The sequence below is a fragment of the Passer domesticus genome, chromosome 2, assembly GCF_036417665.1.
Source record: "Passer domesticus isolate bPasDom1 chromosome 2, bPasDom1.hap1, whole genome shotgun sequence".
Taxonomy (NCBI): domain Eukaryota; kingdom Metazoa; phylum Chordata; class Aves; order Passeriformes; family Passeridae; genus Passer; species Passer domesticus.
Window position 1 is genome coordinate 6,125,022 of NC_087475.1, and position 4,679 is coordinate 6,129,700.

At 45.5% G+C, this 4,679-nt stretch overlaps 1 long non-coding RNA gene across 2 annotated transcripts; it reads left to right on the forward strand.

Annotated features, from left to right (window-relative positions):
- The first annotated feature begins 2,884 nt into the window (after nt 1-2,884).
- Nucleotides 2,885-4,040, forward strand: LOC135295177 (uncharacterized). 2 transcript variants are annotated; one of them, XR_010357199.1, is made up of 3 exons: nt 2,886-2,966; nt 3,049-3,143; nt 3,622-4,040. It is a non-coding gene; the product is annotated as an uncharacterized LOC135295177 (long non-coding RNA). The 2 variants fall into 2 exon arrangements; XR_010357198.1 differs by having other exon boundaries at nt 2,885-3,143.
- Nucleotides 4,041-4,679: the final 639 nt, after the last annotated feature.

Here is a 4,679-nt window from a genome sequence, read left to right on the forward strand (position 1 = left end):
TTGATGAAGTCTGAGTCTAAGGCTATACCTAGCTCGTCTAAGCTTTATCAGGGGTTTAGAGGGTAAAGGAGGGTCCTCTCTGATCAATGGGAGGGTTGCCTTTGACCTTTTGCATCTTCAGTGTGTGTGTAAATCATGCTAAGCCAATTTTAACTCAAGTTTCCTTTGTGTGCTTCATCAGTGTAGTAAGTAATAGACTGACCCTTGCCATCAAATTTTGTTAATCCCCACTTTTACAAATTCATATTTAACCTCCTTCTGCTAATACCTTTGATGGTGAAACTTTGAGCAACCTGAAACCACTGATGCATAACAATTCAGCAGAGTGGGCAGGATGGCAAGTGATATCCCTGATTCCTTACAAAAGCATGGAAGGAATCCAAGTCCTGAGCCCTCAGGAGAGTGCACTTGTGATGGCTGTGGAGGAATACCTGAAGGTGGCCAGGAGGAAACTGAATTGTTTGTAAAAATGTTAGGCAGCCTAACATTTTACAAACAGCCTAACATAGCCTTGTCACCTCCTGAAGAATGATAATAAAAGGGAACAAGACCTAAAGGAAGAAATAGGAGGCAGGAAAGCAGCTGAGTTATCACTGGCTTTGAAAACTGGGCAGAAGAAAACAGGGAGAAAAGGAGAAAAAAAATGAAAATTTGGAAGGAAAGTTTGAGGTGATGAATATCCAGGGTCCTAATCCCACAGACACTGCACAGATTAGAGAAGTAACATCCCCTGAAGGATGGATGGAAGCATACAGGGGCACCCTGACAATAATAAAATGGGGGAAAGATGAAGCCAAACTCAGTATAAAAACAGGAGAAACCACAGTGGGAGAATCAGAGCCCAAAGCCCACCCCATTCCATCTGATAACAAGCAGGGTGACACCCTGCATGGTGGAACAGATGAACTGGAGTGAAGAGAGCACATTAAATCCTTGAGTGAGCTCTCCACAGCTGGTACAAATGCTGCCTGAACCCAGGCTGTGCATGATATTCCCTCTTGATATTCCCATTTCAGCAAGTGTGGATCACGACATGCTAAAGGCAATAATTAACAGCCCCTGCTGTACTCAAACCTCAACTCAGAGGCCTGTGTTTGCTTCTTTCTCACCCTTTGTGGGATTATTTGGCAGCAAAAAACTCCAATCCATTGTTCAGCACTGCCTTTCCCTCATTCCTGAAATTCCCTAGGTTTGTTACCTTCTCCAGTAACAGCCCCCAATGAGATAATAACATCCCAGAGGGTCCCAAGAGTATTAGACAGTTACAGAAAAGGGAAAAGAATTGCAAGTCATGTTCCCTGAGTTTTGCTTTTATCTGTCAGTAGAGAGCAGCATTAATGCAGTTCTTTGTCCTTGTAATGTTGATGTAGCCTGAATTTAAATCTGAATTTTTATATTCCTGCTCTCCCGTGGCCACCCTCCAGCTTTACCAGGGCAAGTGTGTGTATTTTGGGGCAGGGATTTAAAACCCTGTTGCCAAGCCCTGATGTGTATTGCAGCTTCTCCAGCCTCAGAGGGGTCCCTGCCTTCTCTCTTTGTGCAATCACCTTTGCCTGCTGAGGATGCATTTGTTGTCAGGCACTGGTAATTCCTATAAGGAGAATTGAGATCTTGTTCTCCTTGAGTCACCACCATCCAATTTACTGTAATTCTTGAATACATTCCTGAAATTTCTTATTTGACATTCTCCACATACTCCTCTCTGGGTCCCAGCACTCATCACTTTACTTCTAATTCAGTGACATTTATTTGCCTTCCCTCCTTTCCCTGCTTTGGATCCACAGTGAAAACAGAGAAAAGTAAAGGCTTTGTGAGATGCTATATTTTCCCCCCTGTTGTCATTTTGAGTTAAAGAATAGCCACAGGGCAAAGAAATGGTGATTTCTAATTTAGTGGTAATTTGCTAAGGGGGGAAAAATAGTAATTGGCACTGTTAAATGTTAAATTTGTTATCTGTTTAATTACTGTTAGCTGGGTTTCTTGAGGACCTCATTATCTAAACATCTGGTTTTAGAGATGCAATTCTTAAGGTCTCAGATGCTTCCTGCAATTATCTAGCTATGACTGAGAACTCATTAGCATATCCCGATAATCAGTGCAAGGCAAGTCAATTCCCTCTGTTCTGCAAAGCCTGAATGATTGATGTGCTATCAGGGTACAGGACCACAGGATGGGAGCACTGCCTGCCTGCCAGGGGACACACATTGCTGCTGTTCCTTCCCTGACACAACGCTGGGCTGCAGCTCAGGCAGGCTCCCAGGGCAGCCCAGAATCCACCCTGCAGTGTCAGGTTAGCTCCTTTCATCCCATCTCTAAAAATCTGGGCATTTTAATCACCTTTCCCTCAGATCTCCAGCGTGCATGATGGATGAGCTTCGTTTCTGGAGTCTCTACCAGCCCATCCCATCACTTCATGCCTGGAGGAGATGGGGCAGTGTTGGCTACACTGGGGAATGAAAGGTCAGGCTCAGTTCCTGATTTTCCATCATTTCACCTGGTTCTCTTGCAAGAAGAAGGCTCTTTCTCAGCCACATCCCCTGCAGGGTCAGGTCTGCAGCTCCATTACCATTATCACTTCAAGGCTTTTACTTCCATTACCATTTCAAGGCTCTTTGCATTGCTGTGCTCAGCCCAAGGGGCTGGGCAGGGCTGTGAGCCCAAACCAGCTCTGGGAGGCTTCTGGCACCCCGAGTGTTACTGACAGGCTTTGAAGCAAGAAATCCTTGATAACCTGAGCAGCCACAGCCCAGCTGTCAGTGCTGGCTCACTTTCTGCTGGTGAGGCTGTTTGTGTCTGCCCTCCCTGCCTCATCTTCACAAGTGGAGCTGCTAATTACCTCCTGCCACTTGTTATCCTTCAAATTCTGACACCTTTCTCACCTGTCTCTTGGAAGTGTAGTTTTGGGGGGGTATAGTGAGAGACCATTTTGGCATCCCAGGGATGATTTGACCCTAAATTAATTAAAAGTACTTTCAACTCTACCCCCATTTTAGCAGATTTCCAATATACTTTAACGACCTACACCCTCTAATGATAATTTCCCCTCAGATTTAATTTACTAGAGGAACTTCCTTCAGAATGCTAATATGGACAGAAGAGAAGAGAACAGCTTTTAATCTGTTCATTAGCAGCAGCAGTCAGTGGTAGGTAGCACAGGCCACTGCTCTCTGCCTCTTGATGCATGCGCTCATTAACAGGGGAGAGTTCAGACTTTGTGTATTCAGTGTTGTCACAGGCTGGATGGCTTCCTGACTTGGAATTCAAACCCTGCTATCCAGGGTTTACTGGCCAAACTGGGTCTGGTCCTCTTGATGGGCTTAGTTAAGGGAAATATTGAGGATTCTAACCTCAACATTGTGCAGATCTTTTTTTAACTGAGTGTTTTTTGGAGGTAGGGATGTGTATGTACATGAAGATGTGCAAAGGGGTTGAACAAGCTTTTGTGACCCGAGGAACAGAACTCCTGAAGGGGCAGGAATGCCAGCTGGAGGATATTTAGCACGGGTAGCAGGAAAACTTGATGTTTTCCCCATCAAAGCAGGTCTTTGTGTGGTTTAGTAACAAATAAACTGGTATCAAAGTCATCTGATGCTGGTCTGCCTCTCTTCTCACACCTAATAGAATGAGCACCTCATTTGACCAAAAAGAACAGCAGATGGAAAAAACTGGAGTGTTGGATACCTAGAAGCCCAACAGCAGTCTGCTTGACTCAGTGATGACATCCAAGCTTTTCCCACGATATCAGCCAGAGGAATAAAGCAGAGGCAAGGATACACCCACACCCAGGAGGGCTTCTTCAGCCAGCTGAGGATGGTGACTGCCCCTAACTCATCCAGGGTTCAGCTGGGGGAAAGGCTGCCTTCTACAAAAAAATTATCTTTTCCAACCAAGGATTGCCTCCTCCCCCACAAGTCTGCAGGAGATTTTTTTCCCAAGGTGCTCTGAACTCTTGCTGTGAGAGCACAGACTGGGCACCGAGTGCCTGAGGGGGAACAAAGGGAATCCAGTGTCACTGGAAATTTTCTTACCTTGTAAGAAATTAGCTGGACTTAAATACCCAATGAAGCTGCCACGAAATCTGAAGCATTTATCACAAGAGCTCATCTTTTTTTATACCCCAAGCACTTTGAAATGAAAAGATTAAAGTAAAAGGTTTTGTTACATAAAATGAAGTTCGCTTTCATAACTGGTTTCAAGGTACAGCAGCAACTTTGGAAGAGCCGTGGTGGATTCCTCTTTTCTTTTCTGCCTAGAGAGAACCCTTGTTGACCTATCCCTGGCCCCATGGAGAGTGGATGTGTCACCCTGCTCCTGTGGCATCCCTGGCAGCAGCTCTGTGACTCCAGCTGACCCAAAATCATCCTTCTTTTTATATCCCCTGCTTCCACGCTCTTGACAGAGGCCTGCCAACCACCAGAGCTCTGTTCACCTGCCAGAAACCTCCTGTCCCTGCCAAGCTGCCCGCAGTGAGCTTTGGAGGCTCAGCCTGCCAGCGGTGCCTCGGGCACGGTGGCGCTGCAAAAACCTGGCAGCTCCTACAGCAGGGGCAGCTTCCAAATGCCTTTTCCTGTGACCTCTGCTATGTTTAATAACAGGTCTTCTCATCACTGTGCATAAATATGGGTTTTTTTTCATGTTTTATTTTTTTTTCTTTATAAGCCCAGCCCGTGTGTTCGCTC